At 41.2% G+C, this 21,164-nt stretch overlaps 1 long non-coding RNA gene across 1 annotated transcript in view; it reads left to right on the top strand.

The window, feature by feature from the left end:
- LOC310689226 overlaps positions 1-11,232 on the top strand; it is a 96,517-nt gene extending 85,285 nt beyond the window's left edge. Inside the window, exon 2 of the long non-coding RNA XR_014517409.1 lies at positions 11,020-11,232. This is a non-coding gene — a long non-coding RNA (uncharacterized lncRNA). The remainder of the gene's footprint in view (positions 1-11,019) is intronic.
- The last annotated feature ends 9,932 nt before the right edge of the window (positions 11,233-21,164 follow it).

The following is a 21,164-nucleotide window of genomic DNA, read 5'->3' as shown; positions in this document are numbered from 1 at the left end:
AAGGAGGCAGTCCACTGTAGGAAAAACGACGACGTCTTGTTGCACCTCAAAGATGAAGAAATACACGGTGACATGAACTTTTCATGGGTCAGAGCCAAGGATGTAGTAGTGCTGTGTCATGCACATCCAGACATCAAAACCTTTGTGGAAAGATACAGTATGATGCTGGCAGCAGGAGTAGAAAAGGAAGGAGATTTGATACACATTTTGCGTAACCATTATTGAATAAGAATAATATATAGTATCTATGTCACCCTGTAATGTTGTGAATGAACTTACTGTAGGGCTTCAAACAAAATTTTGCAGTGTGAGGCGGTTCTGTTCAGTGTGCCTTTTCCAGGAAACAGCTGCATACACACCACCAATTTAAACATGTTCCTTCCCCCAAAGAATCCTGGGAATTATAGCTCTGTGTGGAGTAAGCTACAGTTCCCAGGCTTCTCTCAAGGAGTGGGGAATGTGCTTTATATGTAGGGGGTGCTTGCAGCCTCAGTTCCCCCTCCATTTTTCTCCTGCCGCACTCCCTGTCCTCCAGAAATCAACTAGCATTCTGTGGCTACTGAGAATGCTGAATCCTCACAGGGCTGTTTTGTACCTCTATTTTTATGTTGTCATCATCTCTCAATTTTTGTTTGTATGTTTATTTTCTTCTTCTGCATATCTTTCAGAGGTTGCAAGACCATCTCTCACAGATGCTATAGTGGTGGAGTCCTTTCAGCAGGCACCACCTGGTATAACCTTTCAACGTCTTCTGAAAACTTTCTTACACCACCAAGCTTATGCAGGGAATTAAGAAAAATATATCTCTGTAATACTTGATCTCTGATTTTAATTTTTTACATAGCTGTCGTAAGTGGCTTTTATATTCGTTTTGATGAATAGCACTATACAAACATGTTTTTGTAAATAAAAAAATAACTTTGCAGGGTCGTTGGATTAGGTCACCTTTGAAGGGTCTTCCAATTCTATGGTCCTTTGACTGATAGATTTCATTTTATTTTGATTCTGTTTTCCAGATCAAAAAATGTACCAAAGCAGCATCTGATATGAACATTAATACAAATACTAAAAAGGAATGCAGCATTTAAAATAAAATGCAAGTAAAAATAAAAAGCAAGTAAAACCAGGAGAGAGTTATCCATCAAATGCAGATAAAATAAAAATGTCTCTGCAGTCTGTCTAAAAGGGGAAGTGAGAGAGTCTATTTGATAATTCCTAGAATTAGTACCTAACAGTGGTACTACCACTGAGAAGGCTCTATCCCTGGCTCACTTTCCCCTCAACTTCTCATTTTCCTGCCAATTTCTTGGAAGCAGCTCTCTGAACAATCACGAACTAGTGGCCATTCTCCTTCTGCCCCATTGTAATGCCCCAGGAATAAAGCTGCATTATGGACTCTGGGTACTGAAAGTGGGGAAACTGAGGGAGGAATTCAACATTGCACTTTTCTGATCGCTTCATCATCGCATGTATTTCAGCTTGCCAGATGAAACTATTTTCTTTCTTCCAACCCCTGTATGTGGTCATGGGGGTTCTCCCAACCCCATGAGCTAATTTTGGTGGGCATGCAGCGTGAGGAGAGGAGGGCAAGCCCTACTGTGTGAATACAGCACTTCTGTTGATGGGACCCATTCACTGAATCCAGCTCGCAGCTTGTTAACCACTGTCAGATCCATCTGGAAACACTGTTACTACAGAGAACTAGTGTATCCCAGTTTCTGTATGACAAGTTCCATATGACTGCATGGATTCCCCCCCCCCCCCCCCGCAATTTCATCTGTTTTGCTCTGCAAACTCCGTGCACTGCGCATAATATTATGCAAGATTTGAAATTACCTTTGCTACTGATTAGATCCAGAACCCTTGACATACTTGCTTCACAAATAGCCTACGAAGCACTAAACGAGTATCTGCTCATTGCACAAGGGGATGACTGGCTTGGGTTGAGGGCTTCATTTTTTTGACGCTGCTCTTTCAAGCTGTTGCTTTGTTTCCTTCAAAGAACAAGAGAAAAGTTGTGAATGCTAATGAAATGGTTGATGGAGTGTGACAGTGTAAAACAGGCATGTCCAAAGTCTGTTTTGGGGGCCTAATCCAGCCCACTGGCCGGTTTAATCCAGTCCCTGGGGTAAAATCCTAAAAAAACTTCAACAACTTCAATCCTAAAAAAAGGTCAACAACTCTGGTCGGCCTCCACGGCCCTTCACTTCATCAAATCTGGCCCTCTGGATGGAAGGAAGCTGGATGGGTTAGAAGCGAAACATCTACTTCAAGTTGTGTTTCTTAGAAGATGTAGCAATTAAAGTGTGTTTTTAAAAACAAAAACAAAAACATTAGTGGAGTTTATCAAGATAGTATTCCTTTGAATACCAGGACTGGATAATAGCAAATGTTACATCTGAGACACAGTTTCATTCAGCAAGCTTGAAAACAGGACTGGGTTTTTTTTTTTATTAAAAAAATGTTAGTTTTTCTTACAGCTCCCAATTCACCACCAGAGGAAACACACTGTGTTCACTGCATGGCATGAAACCAGGAGCATATGTTGCCTCTGATTGGTGGACGTGGCTTCACCGTAGCTCAGGATGAGCTTGAGCCACAGGCCAATCAGTAGCTTGAGATGGCTCCTGCGGGGAGGGCTTAGGGACAGAGTCTATGTGTGGGCTATAAATGGGAGTTTGGGCTGTGACTTTGGCATTCCCATCACCAACTTCACAGCCCACCTTCCCTTGGTTTCAGGTTTCTTGCCATGGATGATTGTTGGCCAATGGTTGACAGAGTCAGGAAGGAATTAACCATGAGATTTTCCCCGTTCCCACTGATTTACACAATATTGTTTCTCTACGGGGGAACATTCATAACTGGCGCTCTTAACCATTGTCCAATATGGAACAGTCCACATGACTGTATCATTTTCCTGCATATGTAGACTAGACCTAAACTTTTGGTATCCCTGCAAAAAAGGAGATGACAGGGCCAAGCTATGCGTAAACTGCAAATACTGAAATAGAGGGGGAGAAAGCATTACAAAATGGTGGATGGGGAAAGGATTAAGCATCTTCTCACTGCTATGTGCTCTCAGTTGTCTGTCTCCCCAAATGCCTTTTCATTTTTAAAAATCTATATATTTATAAAGTAAGCATGCAAAATGTGAAATAGTATAAAATAAAGCAAATGGTATTTGTTGCACTTTACCCAACAATACATTAAGGCTGTGCATTACCCTGAATGTAGTTATGCTCCATTTCTGCATAAAAAGGTTGTTTTGTTGCCTGCCCTCCCTCCAAAATGATTTTTCAAATTAAAAAAAGACTGTTTCAAGGGCTGCTTCCAGCTCACAATTCTATGATTCATACATTGACCCAAGGTAGGGTTGCCATATTTTGAAGAGCAAAAAAGGGGACACATTTTCTGACTTCTACTTTTAACTATGAATCGCTAAACAACTCTTATTTTAAGTACCCATGAAAAAGAGGGTGTGTCCTGGAAAAAGAGGATATATGGTAAGAGCTAAAGGTGTTGTCAGGACAAAGCAGTTGTCTACTACTAGTTGTCCAGCAGATGGTGCTATTTCCTGATCCTATGGATTTCTTTATTTCTGAGACGGTGCGTGCTCAGATATCTGTTTCCATGAATGATGGGCGATCATAAGGAGTGGGCTGGGACAAGCCAAGTAGTCGTCTATGCTCTCTGTGATATTTACACAATGAAGCTGTTGCAACTATTAAAACAAACCACACAACACTGTGTACTTTTCACACAGCCGAAACTAACCCCAGGTTGGCTCGGTGGAGTGCTTCTGAGGCTGGTTTGGTGCCATCTGCATTGAGTAACCGTATGACAAGACACTGATCAGGCCTGTGAGGGAAGGTGATCATTTCAGAGTTGTATTGTGAGAGCTCAGTGGTTCAAAAGTACACAGCTGTTTCTCAATCAGGATGGGCCTTGCCATTAGCCAGAGTGAGGAAGGCTCCTCAGGTGGAAGATACTAGGTTGTAGAGGGGGAGCAACACATCCTCACCACAGTCACCACAGCTCCCCAGTCTCTGTCCTCTGCCCTGTTGGAGGACAGTTGTATTTGCCACACAGCCTGCCCTGTGCTCCCTAAGCTAAGGTAATGGTAAAGGACCCCTGGACGCTTAAGTCCAGTCAAAGGCGACTGTGGGGTGCGGCACTCATCTCGCTTCAGGCTGAGGGACCTGGTGATGGTCCACAGACAGCTTTCTGGGTCATGTGGCTGGCATGACTAAACCGCTTTTAGCACAACAGAACATCCTGAAGGAAACCAGAGCGCACGGAAACGCCAGCCGTTTACCTTTCCCGCCACAGCGGTACCTATTTATCTACTTGCACTGGCGTGCTTTCAAACTGCTAGGTTGGCAGAAGCTAGGACAGAGAAACGGGAGCTCACTCCTTCTTGGGGATCCAAACCACTGACCTTCCGGTTGGCAAGCCCAAGAGGCTCAGTGGTTTAGACCACAGCACCACCCACATCCTAAGCTAAGCCTGCTTCCCTCAAGGATGGTGAACGAATTTGTTCCATGACCAGGGGTTAAGTAAGATTCAACTCTCAGTCCAGCCAGCTCCTGCATGTGGAAATGGTGGTAGATAGGCACTGTTTGCCTCAGGTAACAAATTGTCTTTTTATAATTTTATTTATAATTTTCATTTATATACATTACAACAATTATTCAACCAAAATTTTAACATTTCTGACTTTGACTCCCTTCCCCCTCTTTCTGCGGTTCTTTACATTTATTTCTGTCCTTTTCTGCATACCTTCAATTGTCTTAACTTAGTCTTTTATTCATCTATTCTCATACATATCTCATATATATATTTGAAACTGCAGGTTTTTACAATAATCCTGCCAATGTCTTCATCTGTTTACAGTTTATTTGTAAATACTCAATAAAACATTTCCATTCTTTTCTAAAAAGTTTGTTATCTTGATTTCTTATTCTTCTGGTAAGTTTCCCCATTTCTGCCTACTCCATTGGTTTCTGTAACCATTTCTCTCATGTCGGGACCTCTTCTTCCTTCCATCTTTGGGCAAATAACATTCTTGCAGCTGTGGTCACATACATAAATAAAGTTCTATACTGTTTAGGTAGTTCTGATCCCATAATTCCCAAGAATAAAGCTTCTTCTCCTTTTTACGAATGTTATCTTAAACATCCTTCTCAATTCATTATATATCATTTCCCAGTAAGCTTTAACCTTATTGCAAGACCACCACATATGGAAAATGGTACCTTCTTTCTCTTTAAATTTCCAACACTTGTTTGATTTAGATTTATACATTTTTGTCAATCTGTTAGGTATTAGGTACCATCTATATCACTTTCATATAATTTTCTCTTAAACCATAACATGCTGTAACTTTTATATCTGTATTCCATAATTGTTCCCATGCTTCCATTTCTATTTTATGACCAATATCTATTGCTCAATGTACCATTGAAGATTTCGCTTGTTCATCTTTTGTCTCCCATTCCAATAACATCTTATACATTTTAGACATCACTTCAACATTACCGTTTAACAGGTCTCTCTCTAGTTGTGATAGTTGTTCCCTAAACCCCTGCTTCCTATCCTTTTTAAATACTTCATTCAAATGATGATATTGTAACCATGTTGTTAAACAGCCCTGATAAATCCTTAAACTCTTTTAATTTAAATTCTCCACTCTCCTGTCTTAGCAAATTTCTATGTCACCCAACTTTCCAGCATATTTTTTCACCGCTATGGCTTCCAAAGGTGAAAGCCAAAATGGTGTTTTTATATTTCTATTTTTATTTATAAATTTATAAATTATTTATATTTATATATAAATTTTTATATTTATCCCATATTCTATACAATTTTTTCCTAATTAAGATTTTCCTAATTAAGATATTGCAAACACAATATTCAGTGATAATAAACCAGGAAATAGAGTGGAATATTAAATATTTTAAACAGAAACAATTCAAACAGGCCAACAAGCCAGGGAAACTATTAGCTTGGCAAATAAACAAGAAAAAACCTGTATTAATAAAATAAATACAGGAGGAAGATTTGTGGAAAAACCGAAAGAAATTGGAGACCAATTTGTGAGGTTTATACAGAACTATATCGAGTCAAATGGGGTGATTTAGAAGAAATTGGTAAATATTTAGAAGACAGTTTGGTCAAGACTTGCATGAATAATTTCTGAAAAATATGGAATAACGTTGTGTAATTGCACAAACAGCTTCGGTCTTACAGTCTTTTAAAAAGTTGCAAGTGCATGAGTCAATTAAAAAACAAGCCTGATTCAACCAGTTGTTTGTTTTTGGTGTTCCAAGAAACTACTCCATTTGCTGTGTCACAAGTTCACTGTAGAGTCTCTCTCCACCTGAAATTCTAGGCAAATGATTCAGGGAGCGGGGGAATTGATTGCTACAGCATTTCAAAGCACCTTAAATGGCTGCAGGGGGTATTGCCTCCTTATGGCAGCTGAGCCACCCATGGGTATTCTCTCCAACAAGACCCAGACTGGCCACTCCTGTTTGATCAATCTCCTTGGCTGTCATCCTTGACTGCTGTCATCGATACTTGGCGATGGTCTCTAGATAGGGAAGTTGGAGAACTCAGTCATAAACAGAAACAGAGAAATGCCACAATTCGTGTGTATGCCTGAGGTCAGGAATGGAACTCTCTCAAGTAAATATGAGAAGTATTTGCTATATTTTCTTTTTACAGTGGACACTCGGGTTGCGAACATGATCCGTGTGGGATGCATGTTCACAACCTGCAGCGGCACATCTGCACACGCGCAGGTTGTGATTAGGCGCTTCTGTGCATGTGCAAAGCTCAATTTAACACTTCTGCGAATGTGTGACCCCCAAAACCCGGAAGTAACCTGTTCCGGTACTTCCGGGTTTCGGTGGGTCCGTAACCCGAAAAAACACAACCTGAAATGTCTGTAACCCGAGGTATGACTGTATTCCACAGACAAATAATCATAATAATTGAATTGTTGTTTTTGACATTTCCCTTCTATTGAAAGGCACTGAATGTTAGCCATCTTGCTATCTTCTGTAGATGAAACTAACACGGGTTTCAGAAGAAGCTGAACTGTAGCAGAGCGGAAACAACAGTGATTGCAATGAATAGAGGACAGGATGGAAACTGCTGCCTTGTTACATCCCTATCTGTAGACAAACCATTCAGGACAATTCACACAGTGAGGCAGTACATACCTGTACACTACTGCTTGCCTCACGTCTGTAGTTTTCAAGTGCCCTTTGCGTGATAGTAGCTCAAAGACCTAGTAAGGCAATATAACATACTTATCTTCTATTGTGTGGAAAGTGTCACCAATCAATAGACCATTGTATACTTGGTGTTGGTCAGGTGCCAAACATTGTTTGGGTACATTTTTTCCATGCTAAGCATAAATATGGCATCTGCCAGAACTTTCAGGAAAACCTCTTGAAAATTATTTCCTTTCCTTACTGTGTGAGGTGCAGAGCACAGGAGAAGTTTAGATCACCTAGAGGACTTCCTCTATGCTCTCTGCACCTCACTGCAGTGAGGAAAGGAAACTAGACAACTCAAAGTAGGACCTGCTGGCTAGACTTGCGAGGTCTGAGCAAGACGGAATAAATATTCTCCTGTGATACCAGTTCTACAGTGATGGGGAGTAAGAGTCCATGGCAAGGCAAGTCATGACATCCAAATCTCTGCAGTCTTGCTGCAGCCAGAGTGGGAGGGAATAGGGGTTGCTTCCCCCTGCTTTTTAATTTGCCCCTCTTTCCCTCTTCCTCCCATTGAACTCAAGGGGAAGGAATTAACATCTCTGTGGATGGCAAAGTTTCAGGGTTTGTTTAGAAGCATATTCAAAGATAGGACAAAGTGTGTTCTCATTCAAAGAGAGCATGTGTTGCGGTGGGGTTTGCCAAGCCACCCCCCTGTTGTCAGGTGGGTAAGGATAGATGGTCTCTGGCAGTGATTGGTCACTTGAGTTGCTGGGGCAATTTTGATGTTGCCAATTTAGGGGAGGGAACAGAGGTTTCTTAAGCTGGGCACGCAGCTTTGAGCTTTCTCTTTCGCTGCGTGCACCGGATCACCCGCCCACCCTCCCTAATTTTAGGTTTCATGTGTTGACCTTGCTATGCCTGTCATGGGGTCGTCTGCTTTTGGGGCAGGGGCCTGGTAGGAATTTTGTCCATTTGGCTGATTAGCTGGTGCCATTTGGTTTTTGCCTACTGCATAGCAAATTGTCTCAACTTGTAAGGTTGCGGTTAGGCATTGGTTAAAAACTTGGTTGGTGGAGGGGTAAGGAGTGGCTGGGCCTGCCCCTCCAATGCTGCTGCTGCAAGGGAATTCCATTAAAGGAATTCAGGGGCACGCCATGCTTTCGTCCAAATCCCTGGAATCGGATTTGGGCCATGCAAGCCCCTGGGAACATGCAGGGAGAAGGTGAGGGCCTGTGGCACAGCTCCAGTTTCTCCCCAATATTGTGTTCCCTTACTGACTTTCGCTGGAATCTGGGAGTCAGTTCTGTCCCCAGGCGGGGAGACAGATAGTCCTAACCAATGCCTAAGCAACCACTCACATCCATGTATGTTAATAAAGTTGTGGCCAAAATTATGCCAAAAACCTTAAACAAAAATTCTGTGTGATGTGTGTTTTATTTAAGGGGGGGGTGTCTTGGGGACCTTGACACACAACTCATGATCCAAGTCTCCCCCCCCCCCAATTAAAAAGGACTTTAAGCATTCTGCTGGAAAAGCATGAATTTAAGAAATTATAACTTTGATCCAAAAAACGCTTTAGCTGAGGAAGAAGCATTACTGCTCCCACATAGTCATGAAGGGGGTGGGGAGAATAGCTGAATCCTGCCAGTTGTCTTGCCATCTCGTATGGCATCTCCATTTATGGTTGTGAGTGACTCTTGTCTGAAACTCTGGAGAGCTGTTGCCAGTCAGTATAAACCATATTGAGCTAGATGAATCAAGAGGACTCAACATATGGCAGCATTCTAGATTCATTCCAGAGGGACCTCTGATCTTTAGGAGAGTTTATTTTTAAGGAGGCAAGAGAGGCTGCAGTGGAAAGGAGGTAGGAAAGCCTTGTTGCACCTTCATAGCATCTATTGCTGTTCTTTGCATCCAAGCCTATATGATTAATGGAAGGCAGGATCTTGGAAGGCCTATATATTTTGATAAATGAGATTAAACTTGGAAATCTTGAAATAAGCTCCATATAATGAAACAGCAGAGGACAATTGTTTGAAAACAAAAGAATGCTTTTACCTGATATTTTATACAATGGGACATGTCATGCAAAACACTGAATAATACCTGCCTACTTAGTTACTGCATAGGGAAATAAGATGCAGATGCCATCTTGTCAAAATGGTTGTGTGAAAGGCAGGAGAAAGCTCAGCTACAACATCGTTTGAAATTGCAATACTTCTGTTTTCTAGAAAAATAAGGTGCAAGAATCTACATGGGTTTAATTTGTTGTAACAAGTTCTAAAAACAATAAATGTATTATAAAGTACTCACCACTATATATATATATATATATATATATATATATATATATATATATATGTAATTTATGGGTGTAAGTCTTTCTGTCCTAATTTTTTTTTAAGGCAGGATCTGCTTTGCATTCGGTATGTGTTAAAACTTGCAATGGCTGTATGACTCCTATGCTATCATACACTGTATCACTATTTCTGACTGGAAGCATATCTTGCCCTGAGTTGCACATAGATAAAAATCTATTCCCTTTCTAGGGTTTGGCTTTTATTGGTAAGTTCAAACAACTGCCAAGAACATAACAGACATAAGAATGAACCACATACCTCCCAGAAACCTAACTCAGAGCTGCATTTTGTGAGTGAAAGGTCTTGAAGGAAAAGTTTTGCTCGGGTAGTTTATGCTGAAAGAGGGTCTGCACTCCCAGAATGAATGGAACATTTATGGAATTTATTTGTTAGGTTCTTTGGAAAAAGCTTATATGGGTTATTTCAAATCAGTGTTCTAGTCTTAATTCCACAAGGATTGAAAAGTCCAAGGCCAGCACTTCAGGGTTTACTTGTTGGGTCTTTTTCATATCTATTCATGAGCACATAAGAGGAGCATTGTGGAAGCAAAAAGACTGCTGGAAGCAGCAAAAACCCTGATCCTTCATCAAATACCCCAAAAGCAGTTGTTTCAGATCCCTGCAGCTAAAAAAACACCCTGAGTTCCATGCCTTTGTTCATCACCACAAACAGACACAACCACTAGGATTAGTTTATGGCTGGAGACTTTCAATTCCTCCTTCTTTTCCTCTTCTGCTTTAAGCCGCATGTTGAATTGCAGGTATAAAATATCCACCACTTTTGCACTTCAATATCCTAACCTATTTAGGACACTGGTCTATATGGCTCTTTGATGGATGTCACATTTCAAAGAGGAAAGATTCCCAGTCTTTAGGACCATCCAGCTCATTTTGGTATGGCTCTTGCCACCCATGAAGGCTGTTGAGCAGAGCAACAGGACAAACCTCATTCATGCTCATCCAGACCACCAAACTCCTAACAATACAAAATCTAGTTCATTGCTCACTTGCCACCCTGCAAACAGGCCCACAATGAACATTGACCTTCTGCTGCTCTCCCTTCTTAGTGATCCATCCTCTCATCTCTCTGCCTTCTCTACCTCTTTCTATCTCTGATGCCCATCTTTTCCTCAGATCTGTTTCCCAATACTGCCTATCCTATCCTACTTTGCTCTGCTTCCTAAACCTTTTTCTTATGAAACTTATCAACACAGCCTGCCTGCATGATATCTCTGCCTCTTAATGTTCTCAGTCATGATGACTGAGAACATTAAGGCCTGGCCAAAATAAACAGAGAAGCCTTTTCTCTCTCTCATGCAACACTATAACTTGGGGCCTATGAAGCTGATTTGGGGAGAGATTCGAGACAGATAATAGAAAAGGCTTTTTCACACAATACAGGGCTGATGGGCCTTTGTTCTTTTTTTTTTTTAGGGATTACACAAATTCATTCCAACTGACAAGCCAATTGGAGGCTCTGTGAGCTGCTTAGACATTGAGGGTCAAACAACAGGATGTGAATACTTGATCGTGCATTGTCTTCACCCTTCATAATTACCTTCTTGTTTTTATTCTCAAAGGTTTGTCTACTTCACATACTATTCAGTCACAATTATAAAAAATTAAAATGATTTATGAAATTGAAAAGTTCACTCCTGTTTTCACCATTGCCACATTTCATTTGGACCAAAACCAGGTGAGATGAGAATTGTGTGATTGCATTTCCATCTTTTAAAACCTTTTCTCAGCAGGGAAGCCCAATCAGGACTGGGACTCTGGTGTGTGAGAAGAGGAAAGCGTTGAATGTTGTTTACAACTGTAAATTACTTGCAGACATTTTATTTAGTAAGAGATAAATAAATGCAACAAACAGCAACAATTTCGCTGCTTGCTGTTTTCCTAGCAAAAAGCCACCCACCTATCTTGAAATAATTTGGTCCTGATGGGGGGGAAAACCATATAGTTCAGTGCACAAGTAGTGAAGTATGCTTTTGTTCTGTACTGGAGTTGAACTTGCTGCAATAAAGAATAGAGTAGAGTTTGCTCCCCCCCATACCTATTACAGGTATGGTATGAAATACTAAGATAGTGTATTGATTCTGTGTTAGTATTATGTGGTGTATTTGCACTAGACTGCAAGCTTCTCTAAAGCATTCTGGAATTAGATGGGCTAAAGTCAAGTCTTCTAAGTCTCTTTATTATGTTTTTGATTAAAGAAAACAAGATTATTGGTAAAAGGCTCCACATTTTCTCATGTAAGCCATGTAAGACCCTTATAGAGACTTGGGAAATGCAAAGAGTGTTCACCTGCAGACATTATTTCAACAGCAACAACCCATATCTTATGTATCCACACATAGTTAAAAGCTTAGTTCTGCTGGTCCAACAAGGCTTCCATTTCCTCTCCTCCCTCTGGGTGTCCCTCAAACAGTCTCTTGAGAGTCCCCCAAACATTTGGAACAGATTTTGAGGGTGCACAGGAGGCTTGAGGGTACAAGAGAAGAAGTTCCAGCAGAAGTGTGTTGTATCAGCAGATACCACACAATGTCTGTTAATCTATACAGAAAGCCCAGAGCTATGATGTAAGGCACAAACCACCCTTGAAGCTAGAAACCAGAACTCCAATTTCTGAACCTCTGATGCAGCTGACCAGAAGATGATGATGCAGCTTCTCACTGCTGTTGGGCCAATGAAGCGTCTGGATAACTAGAGGTACTGTAATCTTCACAAAGCAGGCTCATCTGTGTTCACAGTTTGTCAAATGACCCAGGAAGCAATTGTGTTCAGCCTTGTGCTAGAAAATGCAGATGTTTTTCTTATTCTTCCCACTGTGCAGTGTGCAAGTTGGGAACCAAACTACAGCTTCACTACCTCTCCATAAAATTATCTACTTACTTGTCTGCTTATTTCTCCCCGTCCTCTGCTCTTGTATTAACAAGTACATAAAGAGGAGCCTAAGACCTATCTAATCCAGCATCCTCTTTGCGTGGACAGGCGGAGTCCCCAGATCCCGTGCGGTCCCCTCCGTCATGTGGAATAACGACTCAAGACAATGTGCTATGGGATTAAATTGGCCACAACTTTATTAAATTTCAAATGTGGGTAGACCTTGGCTCAGGCATTGGGCGTTCTCCCTCCCCAGTCCCCAGCCGGGGACTTAGGGAGCTTCAGGGTTATCCAGTGTGTGTGTGTGGGGGGGATGGGCCAGCTCTGGAGAACATATGTTCAAGCAGAGATAGCCTCCCCCGTTACGCCGCTGGCGCCGGGGAGAGCAATGACGACCTTTTGGCGTACGGTCAAAGCCTCCCTTCAGAAACCCCTTTAACGGGGAACCCTGCTATCGCCGCCGCAAAGAGGAAGATGGACTAAAGGATTCCGCCCAAGGCCTGATACCGCCAAAGTTGTGACTTTTGCTACAGGAAAGGCGAAACCTGCCAATGCAGGGAAATTCCTTTCCGGCCCTTTAACAGCGACCTTATCGTAGCAGCGCCCGCATACCTGTGAAGAAAAGTTAACCTGCAAAACCTATGAAGAAAAGTTAACCTGCAAAGGAAGACATTAACTGAGGGTGGGTAGGGTGGGAGAAGCTCTGGAGCCAAGTGAGGATTCCCAGGTAAGATCCTCCCTCTATTGTGTGGGCAGGTAATCCCTCCCCTTACCTGGCCTGGTCTCCTTGGCAACGCTTCCCCCAGGTGGGATTGGACAACTGACTGAGGTAGGTGGGGACCTCCAGGTATCCCACCTGAGGGAAGGCAAAGCCAAGCCTATGCTGATGGGGCTGCTCCAGATCCAGGGCTGCACGCGTCCACGCAAAGGGCGCCCCCCGTTTTAAGCGGGGAGCGGTCATTCTCAAGTAGCTATGGGAAGTCCACAAGCAGGAGATGAGTACAATAACACCTTCTTGCTCTTTTCCACCAGCAATTTGTTTTCAAACTTAACTAGTCTTTTCTCTGGTTCTTACAGACTGTTCACCTGGCTTGTTTTCTGACACATTTTATTTTTAAACTATACCTCTGATTTACAGCATTAGGAATGTCTGTTTTTTCCTTTCTACCATCCTGATGCTACCTAGGTTCGGGCTGTACTACCTTCTGATCCTTCTATTCAAATGTCAAACCTATTAAAATATATTAGGGTAGTTTTGAGAGAAGATGTTTTTGAAAGATTCAGAGATCCAAAGCCACTCATCTGAGGCTAAAGCTAGATTATGATGATGGTGATGAGCCCAGTATACCTGAAGGAGCGTCTCCACCCCCATCGTTCTTCCCGGACACTGAGGTCCAGCACCGAGGGCCTTCTGGTGGTTCACTCCCTGCAAAAAGTGAAGCTACAGGGAACCAGAGGGCCTTCTCGGTAGTGGTGCCTGCCCTCTGGAACACCCTCCCATTCGATGTCAAGGAAATGAACAACTATCTGTCTTTTAGAAGACATCTGAAGGCAGTCTTTAATGTTTGATGTTCTATTGTGCTTTTAATTCTTCTGGGAGCTGCCCAAAGTGGCTGGGGAAACCCAGCCAGATGGGCAGTGTATAAATTCTCCTCCTCCTCCTCCTCCTCCTCCTTCTTCTTCTTCTTTTTCTTCTTCTTCTTCTTCTTCTTCTTCTTCTTCTTCTTCTTCTTCTTCTTCTTCTTCTTCTTATTGTTACACTAGACTAGGACCCGGGAAACCAGAGGTCAGATTCCCACTCAGTGTGGGAGAAAATTCCCTCTGTGGGTTCAGTACAGAGGTTTACACCAAATTCCCAATTAGTCATCCTTCATTCGGCAATGCATTGCAGGACAGAGTCCAAAAGAGTCTGCAGAAGCATTTCTATTTGCACACACCCTATATAGGAAATATATGTAATCTGAGCTGTTTATTATCCAGCCAACTAGCCTACGCCACCCCAGCACCTCACCATCTCTCATCCAACCATAGTCCTTGAGAGTGCTGATTCAACCCAAGGTTTTTTGGTGTACGTGCAGAGCCTTATTTGTATCCTTGTATGAATAAATTTAAAAATAATATTTATATACTACTTAATATACAAAATCCACAAGCAGTTTACCTAAAACAAAGCAAGATCATAAAAAAGAAAGATCTATACAACATTGTAACAAAAATACCAAAAAAGAAAGGAGACTCTGTCAATAAAACTTCCAATTTAATATCAATAAACAATAAAACAGAGTAACCTATGGACAAGGGAAATATGTAATAGGGGAAGCAAGGATGCCGCTCAAAACAATAGCCCCGTGTCTCTTTCTCTCTGTGTGTAAAGTCCAGGAATTTTCACTGTATGAGGTGATGTTATCACATCGCTAATTCCCTTATCCCTGGAAGCAGCAATTGGTGAGGTGGGGAAACTTGCAGAGTGATGTCAAGTATCTTCTGATGTCACAAGGGAGAAAAGAGAATGAGATGGGAGTGCCACGTTCAGTGAGAGTTCGATTCACACTTCACCTTCCATGGATAGAAAAGCTGTTTCCAAAGGACTTTTGATCCAACAGAGGAGTCCTGTTGGTAGAAGAGAAAGCAACTTTTGCGGGCCTTGCCCTCCTCCTGCTGCTTCCTATGGTATCAAGGAGAATTCCCAAGTCCCACTGTGTGGGAGCTGATGCTGGAAACTGTAGTGATGGTGGGGAGGAATTGGCAATAGTTTCCTCCCCTGCTTCTCTGGCAGGACCAAAATCTGGATCCAACCCAACCCAAGCACTGCATCTGCTGTCATGCTTAGTTCCAACCTGTGGGAACACAGGGAAGAATTTTTTCCTCCTTCTGCATTAACCCAAACCGAAAAGTCCCAGGACTGGAGACAGTGTGCAGTTTTTCAGAGTTGAAGATGCTGTTGTGCAGATGACATTGTTGCTTTTGCAACAGTCAGCTTTTCTGTTTGCAGGACCTGCAGGTTTTTATAGTACTTCAAAAACCTGCCAAACCTGTTTGGCCAGAGATGATGGGAAAAGGAGGGAAGTAAGGAGTATCTACACCACTAGCAATGTTGTCTCTATTACATCATCTTTAGTTCTATTAAAAAGCTGTTGTCTGTGGCTCTGCATCCCATACCAAGGAACAGATCCAGTGGCTCATACTGCCAGGGTTGCCGTGGCAATGTTGGATTTTCCATTACACAATCCTATGATATGATCTCTGAATACAAGGCACCCGGAATGTGGGAACTTGATGTAATCATGTAATTAATTCCTGATGCTTGTATGTCCTGTGCTTCTGAACTCCTCGCACTTTGATTTCCTTATCTCTCGGCCCTTTACTTTGAAAGTGAGAGATTTATAAATAATAAAAGCCAGGACTAGCTTTAAATCATGCAGTTTATAATGTTCCTTTGCTGTGGAAACTGTAATGTGAGCTCAACAGCAGCATCACAGCAATGTTGTTGTCATCTAACACTGAACAGCCCAGCTTGTTAGCAGAGATACCAGTAGATGCATTCAATGACATACAGTATCTTTTAATTATATTTCTAACTTCAATACATTCCTTTGCTATTAAATTAAGACAACAATGCTATCATGTCACTGACTATATAGAGTATGCAGGATAACTGATTATACAGAAGGAAGCTTTTTAATGTGTGGGCAGAATAGTGTGCAGAATGTATTTTCCATAACGCTGAAAAGCTACAATTGTCTTGGATTTGGGGTAAGAGCTACCAATCTAGACCCTTGTGTTTTCTCAATACTCCTGGTATTTCTTGTTTGGGAATGAAGGACTGGAGACATTTCACATTTTCAAAGTACAGTGGTACCTCAGGTTACATACGCTTCAGGTTACAGACTCCGCTAACCCAGAAATAGTACATCGGGTTAAGAACTTTGCTTCAGGATGAGAACAGAAATTGTGCTCTGGCAGCACGGCAGCAGTGGGAGGCCCTATTAGCTAAAGTGGTGCTTCAGGTTAAGAACAGTTTCAGGTTAAGAACGGACCTCCAGAACAAATTAAGTACTTAACCCGAGGTACCACTGTATTTGTTAACAAACAAAAAACTGTACCATCTTGTTTTGTTGCCTTTGCAAAACTCGTATCTGCTCACACTTCCTATGACATTTATAGAGCAGATTTAGGCCAATGCCTAAAATGGAGAGAGATGGCTGAGAATTGTTTTTAGAGATTCCACTTTCATTCTTCATAAAGAAATGAAATTTTGAAACTGGTAACTAATCAGCTACTGATTGAGATAGTTACTACTTTTGACCAGAGGTCAAAGAAGCATGATAACAACTGACTGAAAATGTTGCCATCATTGTTTAAGAATGCACATGTATCCCAGTAGTCTGAGCACAAGCCAAAAAAAATTGGTCAGAAGGAAGGAACTAATTTGGAGGCCCATCATTACTTAAAAGGAAGTTGGAAAGCAACTATCACAGTAATTAACTGGATAATACTTTTCTCACTATCTTGGTCCCATTGCAAGACTATAACATGTTTTCCTGCTGGTTTTGGTGTACACACACACACACACACAAACACACTTAATGTTTTAGAATTGGAAGGTTCCCAATGAGAAAAACCACCTCTGGCTGAAAAAAATGTTCTTCAGTAATGTTTTAGACTTTCCAGAAACTTGTTAACAAAACTATTAGGAACACTCATTGTGAATTTTGTGGGAGGCTCACAGATTGCACTGGTGTTTCAGTAAAACACACACATACTTAATTCATATTAAATGTGACTGTCGTGTTAGTCACAGAGACAAGCCAATTATGCATTTGCCATGGGAAAACAGGGCTGGTGCTGACATTCAAGTCAAATTGTGAGTGCTTATCACAAAGAGAGGACAAAACCACAAGCAGAACTTTAGATTTATCGTATAGCATCTCAGAGTTTCATGTGCACCTTATGCAGTATCAAGAATGAAATCTGTCCAAGCAGGGAGTAACAAGAGCACTATTGCCTTGAAGTTAGAGGTTGGGGATCACTCTTATAGGTCTTTGATCTTCTGATTCATTGCTATACAAATTAAAAGCCTTTGGCTTCCAGCCCATGTCCAACTGTATTTGTCAGGCCACAAATGGCTCCTGATTTGAGTAGATGCTCTTTCATTTTCAAAATTCCTCTTGGCTCACCAGGGCCAACATTTATTATGCTTGCTCACTTGCGATTGCTTATCTCAGCGGTTCTCCTTCAAGGACTTGGTCGCTGATAAAGCTGTCACCTAAAACAATGAAGATTGTCTTGCCATCAAGGAGACAATTCACCTTTTCCTCGGCAACATCTGTCCTATAAAATATTAGGACTTGGTTTCTTAAAAAATAGGCTGCAATATTAACCCTGCTTACCTGGGAGTAAGCCCCACTGAATTCAATAAGTAGAAATAATTAGGAACAGGCTGTTAGTCAGCATAGAGGACACCTCAAGGTATCACAGATAAATCTGTTATTCCCCAGATAGTTGAATGCCATTGATTTTTCCAAGATGGGAGTGTACAAGTTGCGACCCCCTGAGCTGAGTCGGCTTCACCTACTACATGACAGCCCATTTGGGCTTAATAAAACATGTTTTTGCTGCCTGACTTACACTAGGGAGGGGAGGGAACCCAATGCACAGTCTGGGGGGGGGGAGTTATAAATTATGCCAGGGGTTCCCAAACTGTGATTCATGGGCTATTAGTGGTCCAGGAGTTTAGCTAAGGTGGTCCATGGAATCTTTACATTAAATATTAATATTGATTTTTTTATTGCTTCTTAATGCATTTTATTGTATTAGAATTTGAATTCTGTGGAATGCAAATTGTAATACAATAAAATAGAATATAAGAACTAACCAAATACACAATTACAAATAACACAGCATCTAGCACAGCACTTTATGATTGCTACAACAGGCAGAAAATCCATTAAGTGGTATGCTGAGACCATCAGCAATATTCAAGTGGTTTGTTGGAGAAAACGCCTGGGAACCAGTGAACTATGCAAGTGTAGTCTAGGGCATGGGATACTGAGCGCTCGAAGCTCACATAACTAGTTAGTTAGCCTGCTAGAATGTTGGTGGTTGCCATAATTAATATGATAGATGGCCTTTGCAAGCTAGGGATATTTATTCATTTTTCTCTGAAAATGCATGTGTTCAGGTGTTCTTTAAAAAAGCAAGCTTTAAGAAATAAAACACATAAAATATGACAATCACAGTAAAAGCATAAGGCAGGGGACAATTAAAATGGAATAGTCATGCAGCACCAACCACAGAACTGAGAAATACTTTTTAATCTGTCAAACATTTCAAAAGGAGCAGGTTTCCTTAAAAAAAGAAGCAAACCCTGTCCTGGACTTAACCCAACTCTCTGCTGAAGATGTTTTCCTGCTGATCTTTATCTGGAATCTAAAGCTGCTCCCGTTAAGAGGAATCTTTCTGAAGGAACATATATTTAAAGTGACTGACAGCAAGGAACTCAAATATCTTTAATACTATGAGGAAGAGAGGTGGAACAACAACAATTGGAAACACACCAAGTTCTGAGAGAGCAGATGTTTGCAGGTATGTTATGAACTGCTTGATCCCATTTGGGTTTTCATTTTGATATAAGGAGGTGGAGGTATTGTATCATCTTGCCCTGTTGCTCATTATTGTGTTTATTATTGATTGATAGCCATCTTGATTCTGATGGAACCCTAAGGTGGTTTGCATAATAAATAAAATGGTTTGGCATAAACATGTACTGCTTTAACTTAATGGTTCCTCTACTTCAGCTGTTATCTTGATGCATGTGTTCTTGAATTCATGTAATGCTGCCTCCTATGGACAATACAAAAAGCTTTCAGCTGTGCATTTCCTGAGAAAAATAGACAAGAAAACACTAGTATAGGTTTTCACTATGCAATCACACTTTCTATAAAGTGGTCATCATTGCAGGACCTTGGGACAGAATTCCAGGCCTTCACCCAGCTTGATGGGCCCGACATGTAGCAGGGTAGACTTATCACATTTTAAAGCAAGTGAACTCTAGTTAGTGAGGATTCCCCATCAGACCATGAAGTCCCAATTTTCTGCACAGAGAGAGATATGCACTGACCATCCATTCCCAGTAGATGGACCAGTCTTCCACATAGCAGAATCTCAAACTCTGCTCTTTTGTCCTAGGAGCAAGTTTGTGCTCAGAGTTGAGCTGATGTTCATCTGAATGCCTTAGATTCTTTCTAGAGTTGGAATGCTTTCATATACGATCACTTGCTAAACGAGTCAACTCAGTAGTGCTCATTGACCCTTTTCTTATTATGATAATCACCCAATAACAAGGTGGAGCGATTTAGCTTTGTCCTAGGCTGTTATAATCTCCTAACCACGTCAGGGCTGGTGAATATGAACGACTCATAAATAAACCACTGAAATAATTAAATGACCACAGAGAAAAATAATCTAATTTAAATAACAAAACCACAGCATATTGGGATGGGTGGGAGTAGTGGTTTTTTATCTGACAAACCTGTGGTTGCACTCAGTTTCTGCTGGGGATCCTGTTTATGCAGCCTCATGGAAAATATAGGCTTTAGAATGGAAACAAAATATAAATGAGATAAAAAGACAATACAATGTTTTCTTGGAGAAGGAGAGTATGTAGGTTTGTGAGCCTAAATTTGCCCCATCAAAGCTTAATCCCCAACCTGTTAGGAGAGGCAACTCCCCTCTCCAAAAAAATAAAAATAAATAAATCATTCTACAGGTTCCTAGATGCTAGAGCAAGATCTAGATAAAATCCGGTGCATGCTTACTCAGGTTCAATTGGGTTTACTCTCTAACAGTGGATTTAGAGAGTGCAGCCTTTAAGTAATCAGATATATCCAACATATACTATGGCTAGCCCTGGACAAACACCTGACATATAAGGGAAAAGTAATAAGATAGCTTTAGCTAAGCTGAGAAATTGCAGAAGTGTAGACCATCGTAACAGTTTAAACATCTCTAAAGGATTACTATAAAGAAGAAGAAAACCACCATTTAACAGGGCGTCTGAGGAAGGAAATAAGGATTACTGTACGTACATAGCACCACATGTCCAAACTTATTCCTATAGTCAGACATTTCTTGAATAACAAGGCATTATTCTTAACTGTTCAGTGTAATCCTGAGCAGCTGGCTAAATTAGAAATCTCTTGAGTTGCAGGTGCGAGAGTAGCCGGGTTATCACCAACGACTGAATTCAAGTTGCCACAGAGCAGATTAAAGTTGGAGATCAGCCTCCGAAAAGAGATGGCTAATAGAACAAATTGCCCAAGGAAGTTGTGGACTTCATGGATATTCTTAAGTTTAATGTAAAGTCCTGCTGTCTTGACCACTTTAACACTTTGCAGCTGTGGGAAATCTGGAAGTCAACATGGACACTTTTTGCTGTAGTCACCTGCCCTGAATGTAGGTAATTCTACCATTACAAGGATTAAGTGAGCCAGCTCTATGATTAAGTGATTGCAAATAGCTGTTGTTGTTGTTATTTTTCAAATGAAGGCTAAGACTGTCACTTTAAAAACAAAATGGGGTGAAAGCGTATAGATCTGTAAACCTTTAGAAATATTTTGTAAGTAATTTACAGTAAATAATTTGGGCACTAAATTAGATGGGGGTTTAAAATGTTCGGTGCAAATATAGCAAGG

Source organism: Podarcis liolepis (genome assembly GCF_965112155.1).
Source record: "Podarcis liolepis genome assembly, chromosome: 1".
NCBI lineage: Eukaryota > Metazoa > Chordata > Lepidosauria > Squamata > Lacertidae > Podarcis > Podarcis liolepis.
Note: the sequence above shows the minus strand (reverse complement) of the source record. Positions and strands in the feature narration are given on the sequence as shown.